This window comes from Cryptomeria japonica, chromosome 9, assembly GCF_030272615.1.
Source record: "Cryptomeria japonica chromosome 9, Sugi_1.0, whole genome shotgun sequence".
Classification (NCBI taxonomy): Eukaryota; Viridiplantae; Streptophyta; class Pinopsida; order Cupressales; family Cupressaceae; genus Cryptomeria; species Cryptomeria japonica.
Window position 1 is genome coordinate 553,963,474 of NC_081413.1, and position 18,926 is coordinate 553,982,399.

The following is an 18,926-nucleotide window of genomic DNA, read 5'->3' on the forward strand; positions in this document are numbered from 1 at the left end:
TCTGAAGGAGATCAGATCCTGATCTGTGAGGTATTTTTTTATGACATTATCTTTGGTGGAAATGACAAGATGAGTCATGAGTTTGTAGATGAGATGAAGAAAGAGTTTGAGATGTCACTCATAGGGGAAATTAAGTTCTTCATTGGACTGCAGATTTAGCAGATGAGAAATGGAATCTTTATCACTTAGTCCAAATATGTCAAAGAAGTGTTGAAGACCTTTGGCATGGAAGATAGCAAACCGGTTGGTACACCGATGGTGACCGGTTGTAAATTATCCAAAGAGGATGACTCAGCATTGGTTGATGAGAAGGAATACCGATCAATGATTGGTAAGTTGCATTATGTAGTGCATAGCAGACCAGATATTGCACATGCAGTTGGCATCACTACAAGGTTTTAGAAAAGTCTAAGAGAATCCCACTTGGTTGCAGTCAAGCGGATTCTTAGGTATCTGAAGGGAACTATTGACTATGGATTGTGGTATCCATATGGCAAGGACTTCAACTTGAAAGTATTCACAGATGCTGATTGGGCAAGTAATGTGGATGACCAGAAGAGCACAACCAATGGTGCATTCTTTCTTGATGGTAGACTGGTCTCATGGATGAGTAAGAAGCAGAGTTGTATCTCTCAGTCTACAGCGGAAGCAGAGTATGTTGCAGCTTTCATGAACTGCACTTAGATAATTTGGATGAAGCATGTATTAAATGGCTTCAAAGTTCCTGTATCTAAATTGGTAAGTATATTTTGTGACAATACTAGTGCAATTAACATCTCCAAGAATCCAGTTTTACATTCTAGAACCAAGCACTTTGAGCTTAAGTATAATTTCTCGAGGGAAAAGGTTCAGAACAAAGAGATTGCACTCGAACGTGTTTCCAGTAAGGAGCAGTTAGTAGATATATTCACTAAGCCTCTCCCAAAGGCTACATTTATGTACTTAAGAGGTGAGTTAGGGGTGCTGCCCATTTAAGAGGTAAACTAAAGTTATATACTCCATATCAGTCAAGTATTGCATAGTCAAAATTCTCTTTAGGATTGATGTGTTGACGGATGCTACTCCTAAGGGGGAGCAACATAATGGAACCGGAAAAGTGTGTGCCTCCACTTTGGCATTGTTGTCAAAGGGAAAGAAGAAGTGAAGTGGAGAAGATATATGCAAAATTTGGGGGAGAAGATGTGAAGTAGTGAGAAATCTTTGTATATTGCCATCAATGCCAAAGGGGGAGATTGTTGGCATACTGCGAACCAGTATGAGGACATGATGACATTGTATGTTGTCATTGATGTCAATATGCTGAAGAAGAGAGAACCAGCATGTTACCAAGAACTGGTATATGTGAGAACCGGTATAACATTGTGAACCGGTATGTGTGCCAAAGTGAAGCGATGTGTCTATTCAAGGTGAACTGGCATGTTGATATGAGAACCGGTACATGGAAGCTTTGTATGACTACCAGTTGGCAGTCTCAGGGTTTCCGGTTGGTAGTCTCAGGGTTTCCGGTTGGTAGTCTCAGGGTTTCTGGTTGATGAGTTTCAAGCCTGTGTGACTCAACCGGTGACTTTGTGTGATGAGTTAGCATTGCAACGAAGAACAAACTATGTTGCCACGTTAGCCGTGTGTGCATGAAGGAGATTGGTCTCTTCTACCTTAGGAATGTGCGAAGTCTAGAAGCAGTGCAAACACGTGATGGGTTATCAGTCGCTAGGAAAGCGGTGGAAAATGAACGATGGTGAATGTCTTGAGATCAGTTCAAGACTGTTGCATTTAATGCAATATGTTCAACGGTCAGGATTGAACCATTTGAATTGATTAACCTAATAGGTTTAGGGTTTAGGGTTTATGCTACCGACCTATCTGTTTCCTATAAGGTCATTGTTGTGTTTCTTTCTGAAGTTGTTGGCAAAAATTTGTGTGTATGTATCCAAGTGAAGAGATACGTGATTCTTGCCAGACCAGAGGAAAGAAGTGATATCTGCAGAGTGTAAGTACAGAAGTTGAAGAGGAGCTAAAGCAGATCTGCATTGGTATTAAGTGTTGTTACCAGATCATTGTAATACCCGTTGATCTCTAACCACTTCAACAATTGAGAAATCCCTTAACAGGGTAGCTCTAACCGGCTTACAGTAAATCCTTTTACAGGGTGACTCAAAACCATTGAGTTCTTGAAATCCTCTAACAAGGTAACCTTTAACAGGGTTTAACCCTTAATCGAGTATTCTAGCCATCCCTTAACCAGGTGATCCCTAACAGGATCGGTTCCTAACAGAACCTATTGTATCAGTCTTTAACCGAACAAGGCTCCTAACAGAGAAGACTTCTAAAGAGTTCATAAAACAGCTTGTGGGTATTCATCCCCACCATGGTTTTTCCCAGTTGGGTTTCCATGTGAAAAATTTGTGTGTTATGTGTAGTAATTTTCATGTGATGGTTTAAGTGATTTGTGTCTGATAGTAAATCGTGTTGAACTGGTTATTGTATTTCTGATGATTGACTACCTATTCATGCATAAGGGTGAAATGGAAGTATAGCTCTAGGATTGTATGAAAAGATTAGTGTTAACTGGTTTATGCTTATCTCGGCTATTCTGAGTGTAGCCGGTTATTCTCTGTTTAAGACCGGTATTACTGTTTGTCTACCAAAGTATAGTGTCTGCTGACTAACCAGTTTCAGGAAAGTGGTTTTTGCTTGTACCGATTCACCCCCGCCCCCTCTCAGTACCGGTTTAGTACTTATCATTCCTCTTTAAGTTATCACTAGGAGCATTTGTGAGTCCAAATGGCATAACAAGCCATTCATAAAGTCCTTTTGTGGTCTTGAAGGTTATCTTCCATTCATCTCCCTCCTTGATTCTAATTTGGTGGTAACAACTCTTGAGGTCTATCTTGGTGAAGTATTCAGCACCTCCTAAATAATCCTTCAAATCTTCAATCCTTGGAATGGGAAATCTATACTTGATTGTAATCCGGTTTATGGCTCTAGAATCAGTGCAAAGTCTCCAAGTACCTCCCTTCTTTGGGGATAAAATGGTGGGTATTGCACATGGGCTAATGCTCTTCCTTATCAAACCATTGTCTAAGAGTGCTTGTATTTGCTTAGCTACCTCCCTGTTCTGATCTGGTGTCATTTTATAGGCTTCCTTATTAGGCAATGAGGCTCTAGGTATGAAGTCAATCTGGTGACTTATGGCACATTGAGGAGGCAAGGTTGATGGTGTTCCATCACTGATAATGTCCTTAAACTGATTTAGGACCTGCTACATTTCATTGGGAATGCATACTTTCTTATAATTGCTTTCTTCTTTTGGTTTTACAACAATTGCAAACCCCACTCCTTCTCCTTCCTTGAGTGTGTTAATGAACTCCTTCTCACCAACTAGCAACACATTAGGACCCTTTGATCTGCCCTCTTCTTGGTCTCCTATCCTATGGACTGAATTTTATAGGTGATTCTTGTTGGCATTTTGAGTTTGTTGGTTTTTTGCATCAAGATTTTATTAATGATGTGCTATCATTGATGTCAATTGAACCGGTAAATGGTATTCATGTTATTGCTGATATTATTATTTTTTATATTGGCTAGTAACTGGTAAGAAGAGATTTGTGGAAGATGTTGTAAACCTGTATGTTAAGTTTTGTGAGTTGAACCACTGTAAATGGTTAAACCTTTCTATGTAATGTAACTGGTAAACCCTATCAATTGTTAAAGCCTAATCGACCAAGTTTGATGGTTTGTTATCTGATAAGCGGTAATGAAGGAGACACATGTGATCATTTGATTACAGAGATATTCAAATTGTTTTGGCACGTTTGATCTTGTCTAGGGAAGGAGAAAAGTGGATTGCATCTAATGCATAGCGCGTGATGAGTTACAAAGTCCAATAGAGAGGTGATCATGGAATGGTTCAAATTGTCCTGAAGAATGTGAATAGATTGTCATAATTTCTAATGGTCAAGATTGTACCAACTTGTTTGTAATCTCGATGATGTGAATTAGGTTTTTGTTGTGTTACTAACCTAATTGATTTCTATTTAAGCTCAATGAAGTTGTTTGTTAAGGTTGTTGGCAAGGTAGTAGAAAACCTGTTGAGTGTATAGTTTCCAAACCGGTGAATGGATCTGCACTTTGAGTGAAGGCAGACTGAAGGATATAGAAGGATCTGATCAAGCAAAAGTAGTGCTATTTAGACAGATCAACAAAACTATTGTTTTCTAACAATTACAACAAAAGTTAAATCCCTTAACCGGGTAAGCTCTAACAAGCTTTTTTACTCATTAAATCCTCTAACAAGGTAGTCCATTAGCTTGGATTCTTAAATCCTCCAGCGAGGTTACTCCTAATAGGGTATTGTGCTTCTAACAAGGCATATTTGTAAATCCCTTAACTGAGTGATTCCTAACCAGAATTAGTTCTTAACAGGACTTATAGTAAATCTCTAATAGGCTTTGGCTCCTAACAAGGGAAACTTCAAAAGAGTTCAGATAGCTATGCTTGTGATTCTCATCTCACCGTGGTTTTTACCTATTTGGGTTTTCCATGTATAAACATTTGTGTCAAGTGGTGAATGCTTTTGTGGTTGTGATCTTATTTGTTGATTTGGTTAATCTCTGATAAGGCATGTTAAGTAGAAGCATTAAGAGATGAATATGTTGAGTTATGATTAAGCATTGTTGATATTCACAAGATTGAAGTTGTTTACTGTTAAAGTTGTCATAACAGTTAAACCGGTTGATGTCAAGTATTCTTATGAATATTGATCTTGATTGAGATATGATTACTTCGTTTGACTGAGTTTGAGTTTGGGAACTTTGTATCAGTTTTTCAGTATACTGATTCACCCCCCCCCCTCTCAGTATTCTATCGAATACTTATTCTTTCATCATACCATCAATTGGTATCAGAGCATCTCAGGTCCTCTTAATCTAAAAGCCTAATAGCTTGAGGAAAAGATCTTATAGATCATGATGAAAAAAGAAGGTCTGAAGTACAACAAAGATAACTATAGAATATGGAGTGACAAAATGAAAATTTATATTAAGATTCTTGGTAATCAGTATTGGGAGCATCTAGAAAATAAGTATACTACACCTACTGGACCTCTAACTGATGATCAGAAGAAAGAACAGCAAGAAAATCACCAGGCACTAGAAGCTATTATTAGTTGCCTGTCCGATGTTGAATATGTAGATGTTCATGGTCTTGAAACTGCATATGAAGTATGGAAGAAACTAGAAGAGATTTATAGCGGTGATGAACATGTTAAGATTGCCAAAGAGGAGATTTTAAGAGGCAATTTTGATGACATGAGAATGTTTGGAGAATATCTAGCAGTATGGTCAAAGGATTAAAGAGATAGTTGGTGAGATAAAGAGTGCAGGAGGGAAAGTGGAAGATGCCACAATAATCAGTAAGGTACTAATAACCCTGCTACCAATCTATGCTATCTGAGTTGCAATTATTTAGGAGCTGAAATCCATTGATAAGACAAAGGTAACTCTTGACTCTATTATTGGCAAACTTACTACTTTTGCACAAAATGGCTATGATGGTAGTCTACATAAATCAGAAACTGCATTTAGAGATTATGTCCCTAAACCATCTGTGAGAAGAAGTAGAGATACCGGCCATAATTATGAATCTAACCCAACAGAGATGTTGAAGATGAAGACAGCTTAGTAGAACTTGAAGCATTGTTGGCAAAATGACTGCCTAGAGGCACTGGTAAATATAGAGGTAAGCTACCTTTAAAATGTTTTGCATGCGACAAGATTCGTCATATAGCAACAAATTTCCCTAATGGTGAAAATGAATACAAGAGAGATATATTTAAGAAATACAAGGGTAAAGGCAAGAGATATTGTCTTGTAGCTATTGACAGTGGTATTACTGATGAAGAATCAGATGATGATGCTAGTGAAGGTATTGTATTTGTAGCAATTAAAGAAGAAATATTAGATGAGAAGGCACTAGTATCCAGAATGGATAACTCTGATGATTGGATCATTGATAGTGGTTGTTCACATCATATGACCAGTGATTGGAGCAAAATTCTTTCCCTAAAGGAATTTGATGGCGGTGTTGTCAGATTTGGCAATGACTCACCCTATATGGTTAAAGGTAAGGGAGTTATTTCTCTTAATGGGAAAAGTAGTTTTGACGATGTCTATTGGGTTGAAGGCCTAAAGGAAAATCTTCTTAGTGTGGCACAACTTAATTACAAAGGATACCCACTAGAATTCAGAAATGGTATATGCAAAATCTTTGACAACAAAGGAGAATTGATTGCAACCGGTAAATAGACCATGGGTAATCTATTTCATCTCAATCCTAAAGTTAGCAACTGTTTGTTTGCAAAAATAGATGATAGTTGGCTTTGGCGTAGGAGATTTTGTCATATTTATTTTGACAATATTATTTAAGTAAGCAAGTCTAAGATAGTAAGAGGTATGCCTCAGCTAGAAAAACCGGTTAATGCTCTTTGTAAAGAATGTCAACTAGGAAAGATGACTTCTTCAACTTTTAAGAGAAAGTCCTTCTCAGCAGAGCACTTGTTAGATTTGGTTCATACAGATCTATATGGACCAATAAGAACAAGAAGCATTCAAGGTGAGATACTTTATGATCTTCACTGATGAATGTTCAAGGATGATGTGGGTCACATTCTTGAAGGATAAAAATGAAGCATTTGGTAAATTCAAGGCATTCAGAGCCTTAGCTGAGAAAGAGAGTCGCAAAAAGATAAAATGTCTAAGAACAAATCAAGGCGGTGAATTTACTTCTGCAGATTTCACTAAATATTGTGATGATAGTGGTATCAAGCGGCAGCTTTCTGCACCAGGGACACCATAGTAGAATGGTATAGCCGAAAGAAACAACCTGTCAGTGGTTCAAGCTACTAGGAATATGTTGAGACAAGGTGGTGTATCAAAAACATTTTGGAAAGAAGTTGTAAATAGAGCTGTGTACACAATGAACCAAGTTCTGGTAAAAAGAGGTAAGAACAAGACCCCATATGAGTACTGGTATGGGAGATCACCTAATGTTATCTATTTTAAAATATTTGGTAGCAAATGTTTTATTAAAAGAGGTGATTACATAAGCAAATTTGAAGCTAAGAGTGATGAAGGCATATTCCTTGGCTATTCTACCAAGAGTAAGGCCTATAAATGCTTCAACAACCGGACACAAAAAATTGTTGAAAGTGTTGATGTTCATGTAGATGAATGTCCTAAAATTACAGAAGGAACCAGTTATGAGAAGAAGGATGAAGATCCTTGTATTTTTCTTTTGGAACCTAAAGTTGTTAAATCAAAAACCGGTAAAGCAAACCTTGATGAACTTTTTCAACTAAACAAATAAATTCAGAGGAAGATGACAATGATGAAGCTAAACCTAAAGAGAATGATCATGTTATTCCTAGGTATGTGAGACTAAATCACAGTCCTGAACAAAAAATTGGGGATAAGGATGTTGGAGTGCTAACTAGAAGGAGAATAAGAGAGAACTCTTGCATGATATCCACCTTTGAACCTAGAAGTGCTAAAGAGGCATTTGGTGATGATCATTGGGTGAAAGCTATGGAGGAGGAGTTAGAACAAATTGAGAAGAACAACACTTGGACCTTGGTACCCTGACTGGTAAACAAAAATGTTATAGGTACTAAATGAGTGTTCTGAAACAAGTTAAATGAAGATTGTATTGTAGTTCGGAATAAGGCAAGATTAGTATACAAAGGTTATGCACAAGAAGAAGGAGAAGACAATGGAGAAACTTTTGCACCAGTAGCAAGACTGGAAGATGTCAGAACATTGCTTGCATTTGCAACTCATAAAAAGTTCAAGGTATACCAGATGGATGTTAAGTCTACATTCTTGAATGGGATACTGGAAAAAGAGGTCTATAATGAGCAGCCTGATGGTTATGCATTGACAAATAAGGAAGACATGGTATGCAAATTGCATAAAGCCTTGTATGGATTAAAGCAAGCACCTAGAGCATGGTATGAATGGCTTCATACTCGTTTGATGAAGATAGACTTTACTAGAACTAGTGATGACAACAACATTTATCTCAAGTCTGAAGGAGATGAAATATTGGTTAGTGAAGTATTTGTAGATGACATTATATTTGGAGGTAATGATGACATGAGAATTTTTTTTGTAGATGGAATGAAGAATGAATTTGAGATATCATTGGTAGGGGAAATAAAAAATTTCATAGGCTTACAGATACAACAGATGAAGAATGGTATTTTCATTACTCAATCCATGTATGTGAAAGAGGTTTTGAAGACTTTTGGTATGAGTGAATGTAAACCAGTTGGAACCCTAATGGTTATAGGTTATAAATTGTCCAAGGATCTAAGTCTATAGATGAAAAAGAATATAGGTCAATGATTGGCAAACTACACTATGTTGTTCACAGTCGACCAGATATTGCCCATGCAGTTGGTATTGTTGCTAGATTTCAGAAGAATCCAAAGGAGGCACATATGATGGCAACTAAGAGAATATTTAGATATCTGAAAGGTATTGTTGACTATGGGTTATGGTATCCATATGATGGAAATTTTGATCTGAAAGCATACACAAATGTTGATTGGGTAGGAAACATTGATGACTGGAAAAGTACTACCAGTCGAGCACTCTTTTTAGGAGGAAGGCTAGTCTCTTGGAGTAGTAAAAAGTAAAGTTGCACTTCACAATCTACTACTTAAGCTAAGTATGTAGCAGCGTATATAAATTGCACATAAACTATGTGGATGAGGCACATTTTGGAAGGTTTGAAGATAGAAATCTTAGAACCTATAAGATTTTGTGTGATAATACAAGTGCAATAAACATTTCAAAAAATCTTGTTTTGCACGCAAGGACTAAGCACATTGAATTGAAATATCACTTCTTGAGGAAAAAAGTTCAAAGTAAAGATGTTATCTTGGAGAATGTTTCTACCAAGGAGCAGCTTGCAGATATCTTTACCAAACCTCTGCCTAAGACCACTTTCAATTAGCTTAGAAGACAATTGGGGGTTGTCCCTCTTCATGAAGTTAGTTAAGCATGATGTTGATTGCATCAGTCCCTGAACAACTTGTAGAATCTTATATGGATTGATGAAGGAGTAGATGTATTCCATAGGGGGGGCATCAACATCACAGTGAGAGCAGAATTACATGTTTTACTTTCACTTTGGCACTGTTGTCAAAGGGGGAGATGAATTATGTGTCTAATTAAGTGAACCAGTGGTAGGCTGAAAATAGAGCGAGCAAGGTGAATATTTTGTAATGTAAATAAGGATTCCTATTCACCTATCTCACCAAACTCAGTAGCAATCAGAGGCATTGATATTTGTATTGCCATCAATGCCAAAGGGGTAGATTGTTGGAATTTTGAGTTTGTTGGTAATTTGCATCAAGATTGCATTAATGAAATGTTGTCATTGATGTCAATTGAACTGGTAAATGGTATTCATGTTATTGCTGATATTATTGTTTTTTATATTGGCTAGTAACCGGTAAGAAGAGATTTGTGGAAGATGGTGTAAACATGTATGTTAATTTTTGTGAGTTGAACTGGTGTAAAGGGTTAAACCTTTCTATGTAATGTAACCAGTAAACCCTATCAGTTGTTAAACCCTAACTAACCAAGTTTGATGGTTTGTTATCTGATAAGCGGTAATAAAGGAGACACGTGTGATCATTTGATTAAGGAGATATTCAAAAAAAATTGCATGTTTTTTCTTGTCTAGGGAAGGAGCAAAGTGGATTGCATCTAATGCACAGCACATGATGATTTACAAAGTCCAATAGAGTGATGATCATGAAATGGTTGAAATTGTCTTGAAGAATGTGAAGAGATTGTCATAATTTCTAACGGTCAAGATTGTACTGACTTGTTTGTAATATCAATTATGAGAATTAGGTTTTTGTTGTGTTACTGGCCTAATTGATTTCTATTTAAGATCGATGGAGTTGTTTGTTAAGGTTGTTTGGCAAGGTTGGTAGAAAACCTATTGAGTGTATAGTTGCCAAACTGATGAATGGATCTGCACTTTGAGTGAAGGTAGCCTAAAGCATATAGAAGGATCTGATCAAGCAAAAGTAATGCTATTCAAACAGATCAACTAAACTGTTGTTTTCTAACAATTACAGCAGAAGTTAAATCCCATAACCGGGTAAGCTCTAACAAGATTGGTTACTCATTAAATCCTCTAACAAGGTGGTCCATTAGCTTGGGATCTTAAATCCTCCAGCGAGGTTACTCCTAATAGGGTATTGTGCTTCTGACAAGGCATACTTGTAAATCCCTTAACCGGGTGATTCCTAACCAGAATTAGTTCTTAACAAGACTTGTTGTAAAGCTCTAACAGGCTTTGGCTCCAAATAGGTTGAACTTCGAAAGAGTTCAGATAGCTATCCTTGTGAGTCTCATCTCACTGTGGTTTTTACCTATTTGGGTTTTCCACGTATAAAGAATTTGTATCAAGTGGTGAATGCTTTTGTGGTTGTGATCTTATTTATTGATTTGGTTAATCTTTGATAAGGCATGTTAAGTAGAAGCATTAAGAGATGAATATGTTAAGTTATGATTAAGTATTGTTGATATTCACAAGATTGAAGTTGTTTACTATTAAAGTTGTCATAATAGTTAAACTGATTGATGTCAAGTATTCTTATGAATATTGATCTTGATTGAGATATGATTACTTCGTTTGACTGAGTTTGAGTTTTGGAAATTTGTATTAGTTTTTCAGTCTATTGATTCACCCCCCTCCTCTCAGTATTCTACTGGATACTTATTCTTTCATCATACCATCAATTGGTATCAGAGTGTCTCAGGTCCTCTTAATCTAAAAGCCTAACAGCTTGAGGAAAAGATCTTGTAGATCATGATGAAGAAAGAAGGTCCAAAGTTCAATAAAGATAACTATATAATATGGAATGACAGAATGAAATTTTACATTAAGAGTCTTGGTAGTCAATATTGGGAGCATATAGAAAATAAGTATATGACACCTACTGGACCTATGACTAATGATCAGAAGAAAGAACAACAAGAAAATCACTAGGCACTAGAAGCTACTATCAATTCCCTGTCTGATGTTGAATATGTAGATGTTCATGGTCTTGTAACTAAATATGAAGTATGGAAGAAAGTAGAAGAGATTTATAGAGGTGATGAACATGTTAAGATTGCCAAAGAGGAGAGTTTAAGAGGCAAGTTTGACAACATGAGAATGTTTGAAGGTGAGAATATCCAGCAGTATGGTCAAAGGATTAAAGAGATAGTTGGTGAGATAAAGAGTGCAGGAGGAAAAGTGGAAGATGCCACAGTAATCAATAAGGTACTGAGAACCCTACTACCATTCTATGCTATCCGATTTGAAGCTATTCAGGAGCTAAAATCCATTGATAAGACAAAGGTAACTCTTGACTCTATTATTGGCAAACTTACTACTTTTGAACTGAATGGCTATGATGGTAGTGTACAGAAATCAGAATCTACATTTAGAGATTTTGTCCCTAACCCATCTGTGAGAAGAAGTAGAGATATCGGCCATAACTATGAATCTAGACCCAGCAGAGATGTTGAAGATGAAGATAGCTTAGTAGAACTTGAAGCATTGTTGGCAAAATGACTACCTAAAGGCACTGGTAAATATAGAGGTAAGTTACCTTTAAAATGTTTTGCATGCAACAAGATTGGTCATATAGCAGTAAATTGTCCTAATGGTGAAAATGAATACAAGAGAGATATATTTAATAAATACAAGGGTAAAGGCAAGAGAGACTGTCTTGTAGCTATTGACAATGGTGTTACTGATGAAGAATCGGATGATGATGCTAGTGAAGGTATTATGTTTATAGCAATTAAGGAAGAAATATCAGATGAGAAGGGACTAGTATCCAGAATGGATAACTCTGATGATTTGATCATTGATAGTGGTTTTTCACATCACATGACCAGTGATCAGAGCAAATTTATTTCCCTGAAGGAATTTGATGGTGGTGTTGTTAGATATGGCAATGACTCACCCTGTATGGTTAAAGGTAAGGGAGTTATTTCTCCTAATGGGAAAAGAAGTGTTGATGATGTCTATTGGGTTGAAGGCCTAAAGCACAATCTTCTTAGTGTGGTATAGCTTAATGGCAGAGGATACCCACTGGAATTCAGAAATGGTATATGTAAAATCTTTGACAACAAAGGAGGATTGATTGCAACCAATAAATAGACCAAAGGTAATCTATTTCATCTCAATCCTAAAGTTATCAACTATTTGATTGCAAAAATAGATGATATCTGGCTTTGCTATAGGAGATTTTATCATATTAATTTTGACAATATTATTAAAGTAAGCAAGTCTAAGATAGTAAGAGGTCTGCCTCAGCTAGACAAACCAGTTAATGCTCTTTGTAAAGAATGTCAACTAGGAAAGATGACTTCTTCAACTTTTAAGAACAAGTCCTTCTCAGCAGAGTACTTGTTAGATTTGGTTCATACAGATCTATGTGGACCAATAAGAACAAGAAGCATTCAAGGTGACAGATACTTTATGATCTTAACTTATGATTGTTCAAGGATGATGTGGGTCACATTCTTGAAGGATAAAAATGAAGCTTTTGGTAAATTCAAGGCATTCAGAGCCTTACCTAAGAAAGAGAGTGGCAAAAAAATAAAATTTCTAAGAACAAATCAAGGCAGTGAATTCACTTTTATAGATTTCACTAAATATTGTGATGACAATGGTATCAAGCGGAAGCTTTCTGCACCAAGGACACCATAGCAGAATGGTATAGCATAAAGAAACAATCGGTCAATGGTTGAAGCTGCTAGGACTATGTTTATATAGGGTGGTGTATCAAAAACATTTTGGAAAGAAGTTGTAAGTACAGTTGTGTGCACAATGAACCGAGTTCTTGTAAAAAGAGGTAAGGACAAGACCCCATATGAGTACTAGTATGGGAGATCACCTGATGTTAGCTATTTTAAATATTTGGTAGCAAATGTTTTATTAAAAGAGGTGATTACATAAGCAAATTTGAAGCTAAGAGTGATGAAGGCATATTCCTTGGCTATTCTACCAAGAGTAAGGCCTATAAATGCTTCAACAACCGAACACAAAAAATTGTTGAAAGTGTTGATGTTCGTGTAGATGAATGTCCTAAAAATCTAGAAGGATCTAGTTCTGAGAAGAAGGATGAAGATCATTGCATTTCGCTTTTGGAACCTGAAACTGTTAAATCAGAAACCGGTAAAGCAAACCCTAATGAACTTGTTCAATCGAAACAAATAAATTCAGAGGAAGACAATGATGAAGTTGAACCTGAAGAGAATGATCATGTTATTCCTAGGTATGTGAGACTGAATCACAGTCCTGAATAGATAATTGGGGATAAGGATGCTGGGATTAAGCATTGTTTATATTCACAAGATTGAAGTTGTTTACTGTTAAAGTTGTCATAACAGTTAAACTGGTTGATGTCAATTATTCTTATGAATATTGATCTTGACTGAGATATGATTACTTTTTTTGATTGAGTTTGAGTTTAAGAACTTTGTATCAGTTTTTCATTATACTGATTCACCTCCCCCCCCCTCTTATTATTCTACCGGATACTTATTCTTTCATCATACCATCAATTCCATCCTTTTGAAAAGTATAGGCATTCTTCTCCCCATGGTGTATTGCTTTTCTGTCAAACTGCCAAGGCCTACCTAGGAGTAGGTGGTAGGCATCCATTGGAAAGATGTCACACAATATTCTATCCATGTAGCCTCCTATAGTTAACTCCACCCAAATTTTTTCATTCACAAGAACATGTTGCTCCTTATTGAGCCAAGTAACCCTATAAGGATCACTATGTGATATTGTTTGTAGGTTGAGCTTACTCACTACTTCCTCTAACACTATATTATCAGTGGATCCTAAATCCACCACTACTCTACATACTTTTCCCATAATCTTGCACTTTATCCTAAACAAGGATCTCCTTTGGCTAGATTCCTCCTTAACTAGTTCTTTAATAAAGACTCCTTACCATTAGATTCTCTCCAACCTCTGAATCTAGACTCACTTTTGATGCCTTCATGTGTGTTGCATCTTCTTGAGTATAATTTACTCTCTTCTCACCTCATTGGGATGAGGAAGACTTCTCATGACATGTGTAGGTTGGGTGTCCAAGATGATGGCAATTGTAGCACTTCATTGTGGTAAAATAGGACCCTCTTCCTGATCCACTATACCTTCCTCTATTAGAGTTGCTAGATCCCCTTCCTCTATAGATACTCTTGCTATTGGAATCCCCACTTTTCTCTACCAACTTGGATTCTCCTTGGGATCTTTGGTCTACACTTATTCCACCATAGCTACCTCTATGGCCTCTGCCATCTCTTCCCCTACCTCTGCCTTTGTTGCTTTGCTCTTGTTTCTTTTTGCTACTCTTCCACCTTGAGTGCTAATTGATTGCACTTATGAATAGTACTAGGGCATAACTGATGAATAATGATGAACAATGAATACTCTAAAAGGTATTGAGAGGGGGGGTGAATCAGTACATACAAAAACTTCTCAGGAACTTATCAAGTTAAAACAATGCTAACCGGTTGTCTTCATTATTGAACTTAACCATGGCAATACCAGTTAAAACACTGTAAGACTTTAGACAACATAAACAGGTAAAATTGAATACTTTAAATACATTCAATACTTGATAACTACTTCACCCATAAAAATATGCATGTGGTATATCAGCAATACCATAACCATTAGCTCTGCATGCATAATCACTTAAACAAAGAATACTTAATCATCACATGAAAATGCACAACTCATGACACAAAGATTTTTCACATGGAAACCCAAATGGGAAAAACCATGGTGGGGATGAATACCCACAAGCTTGTTTTGAACTCTTTTGAAGCTCACGCTCTTAGGAGCCTAGTCCGGTTAAAGACTTTACAATAAGGTTCTGCTAGGAACTGATCCTATTAAAGGTTGAAACCCTTTTAATGGTTACCTTGCTAGAGGATTTAAAGAACTCAATGAACTTGAGTCACTTGGTTAGAGGATTTAAAGTAATCCCATTAAAGCTACCCAGCAAAGGGATTTTCCTTCTATTGAAATGGTTAGAAGATAACAGGTAAAACTCTGATCTGATAATAGCACTATATTCTAAGGTAGATCCTTTTCAGTTCCTCTACTCTACAATCACATTCTACAATTTTCTCTCACTGGTCTGGCAAGTATCTCATCACTCAGATACATACACAACTTTACCAACAATTACAATAACAAACATCATCGACCTTATAGACAACAATTAGGTTGGTAGCATAAACCCTATACCCTAAGAATTTAGGTTTACAATTATAGGCAGTCCAATCCTGACCATCCAAACACTTTTCATAGAATAAAACAATCTCAAATAGATCACAAGTCATTCTGCATCATCCATTCTTCACCGCACATAGAAATCAGTAACCCATCACGCTTTCTTCTCATACTGCTAAGAAGAATGTTCATTCCAGAGGTAGACATTTAATGCAGTCGATCTTCACATGCAAGATCCTCAAGGAAATCCTTCATGTGCACAAAAATAACATGGCATCTCAATCCCATCCTCATTTCTTAGCTAACTCATCATAGAATATCATCGGTTGCATTGCACAAGCTAGATTTCCAAACCAGAAACCCTAGAGCTAAGACTACCAACTGGTAGTCACACTTAGTGAAACCCTGACATCGGTTCACTACATGTCTTCATACCGGTTCTTCAACAACTGCTTCCAATATTCATACCATTTGACCTATACTTATTAACATCAATGACAACATACATTACTATCATATCATCATGTGCTAACATATCGGTTCATCAAATGCGAACAATCTCCCCCTTTGGCATTGATGGCAATACTTACTTAGCATAGCTTTGCAACAAGAAACATCATAGACTAGTCCAACTAAAATATCTTCATCAGATATCATACAACAGATATCTTCTTCCTTATCTCATATCTTCTCTCCTTATTATATATCTTCTCCCCCTTTGACAACAATGCCAAAATGGAGGCACAAGCTCCCATACTCCACTATGTTGCTCCCCCTATGAAGTAGCATTCTTCAACACATCAATCCTAAAAGATTTGTCTCTATAATACCTGACTGATGTGGAGAAAACATCTTTAGTTTACTTCATGAAGGGGCAAAACCCCTAATTCAACTCTTAAATAGGTAAATGTAGTCTTTGGTAAGGGCTTAGTGAATATGTCTGCTAGCTGCTCCTTACTAGAAACATGTTGTAATACAACCTCTCTATTTTGAACCTTTTCTCTCAAGAAATGATACTTGAGCTCAATGTGTTTAGTTCTAGCATGCAATACCAAATTCTTGGAAATATTGATTGCACTAGTATTGTCACAAAATATACTCACTGGTTCAGATATAGGTACTTTGAAACCATCCAATACATGTTTCATCTATATTGCTTGAGTGTAGTTCATAAATGATGCCACATACTCTTCTTCAGCTATAGACTGAGAAGTACAGCTCTGCTTCTTACTTATCCATGAGACTAGTCTTCCACCAGGAAAGAACACTCCACCAGTTGTGCTTTTCTGATTGTCCACATTACCTCCCCAATCTACATCGGTAAATACCTTGAGATTAACCAAGTGAGATTCTCTCAAACTTTTCTGAAAATGAGCTACAATGCCCACTACATGAGCAATATCTGGTTTGTTTTGCACCACATAGTGCAACTTACCAATCATTGACCAATACTCCTTCTCATTCACTAATGTCGAATCATCTTCCTTAGTTTACAGTTGGTCACCATCGGTGTGCTAACCACTTTGCTCTCCTCCATGCCAAAGGTCTTCAATACCTCTTTGACATACTTGGACTAGGTAATGAAGATACCCTCTTTCATTTGTTGAATCTATAAACCAATCAAGAACTTTATCTCTCCAATCAGAGACATCTCAAACTCTTTCTTCATTTCATCTACACAAGTATGACTCATTTCATCATCTCCTCCAAATATTATGTCATCTACAAATACTTCACAGATCAGAATCTAATCACCTTTAAATTTTAGGTAGATGTTTCTATCCTCACTTGTTTTTTGAAATCCTATTTTCACAAGATGATAGTGTAAACATTCATACCATGCCCTAGGTGCTTGTTTCAATCCATACAGGGCTTTGTGTAATATACACACCATGTTACTATCTTCTGATAAGGCAAAACCATCCAGTTGCTCAATATACACTTCCTCTTCTAGGATTTCATTTAAGAACGTAGACTTCACATCCATCTGGTATACCTTAAATCCCTTGAATGGTGCAAATGCAAGTAGCATTCGGACACCTTCTAGTCTAGCCATGGGAGAAAAGGTTTCTCCATAGTCTTCTCCCTCTTCCTAAGCGTATCCTTTGCATACAAGTCTATCCTTGTTTCTTACAATTGTGCCTTCTTCATTTAGCTTATTCCTGAAAACCCATTTGGTACCTATGGCATTTTTATGTTCTAGTCTGGGTACCAAGGACCATGTTGCATTCTTTTCTATCTAGTCTAGCTCCTCTTCCATTGCCTTAATCCAGTCTTCATATGTAAGTGCTTCTCTAGAAGTCTTGGGCTCCAATTCAGAAATCATGCAAGATTTTTCTTTCACCTTTCTTCTTATGAGTATCCCTACATCTTTATCTCCTATGATCTGCTTCGGATCATGATGTAGTTTCACATATCTAAGAATGACTCTAGCTGGTTCTACTTGCTTTTCCTCTTCTTCTTCACTTACTTCTTCTTCTTCACCTACTGTAGCTTCTACCAGTATAGGAACATTGAGATCTTTACTTGTTTCTTTCTTAACCGGTTCCCAGAAGGCTACACCTGGTTCATCTTCCACTTCCTCACTGCAGGTTTCCTCGAGTTCCTTAGGGGATTCATCAACCCTGAAATTGATACTCTCAATAATTTCCTATGTTCTATTGTTGTAGCACTTGAGAGATCTGCTCTTAGTGGAATACCCCAAAAATATTCCTTCATCACATTTAGCATCAAACTTTCTTAGATTCTCACCTCTCTTGATGTAACACTTACTACCAAATACTTTAAAATAACTCATAGTGGGAGTTATCCCGGTCCAATACTCATAAGGGGTTTTAACTCTACCTATCTTGATGAGTACTTGGATCATAGTATAGACTGCAGTGCTCACCGCTTCTCTCTAAAAAGTGTGAGCAACCTTTCCTTGGATCAGCATCATTTTGGGCACTTCAACTACAATCTTGTTATTCATTTTTGCAATGCCATTTTGTTGTAGTTTCCTTGGGGCAGACAACTGCCTCTTGATACCGCTATCTTCACAGTACTTGTTGAATTCATCAAAAGTGAATTCACCTCCTTGATTAGTTCTTAGGCATTTTATCTTTTGACCACTTTCCTTCTCTACTAATGCTCTTAAGGCTTTGAACTTTCTAAACACCCCAGACTTGTCTTTCAGGAAAGTGACCCACATCATTCTTGAGCAGTCATCAGTAAGAATCATGAAATACCTATCTCCTTGAATACTTCTAGTTTTCATAGGACCACACAAATCAGTATGCACAAGATCAAGTAAGCTTTCTACTGAAAAAGACTTACCTTTGAAAGTTGAGGAAGACATCTTCCCAAGTTGACATTATCTGCATAAAGCTTTCTTCGGTTTGTTTAGCAAAGGCAATCCTCTTATTGCCTTGACCTTACTCGCCTTTAAAATATTATCAAAGTTTGTATGACAAAGTCTCTTATGCCATATCTAACTATCAATGCGAGAGACAAGTGCTTTCTTGTCAGACACTTCTTCCTTTACAGCTACAAACACTATGTCCTCATTCTCTTCATTCTCAAATTCTTCATCAGTAACACCTTCATCCACTGCAACA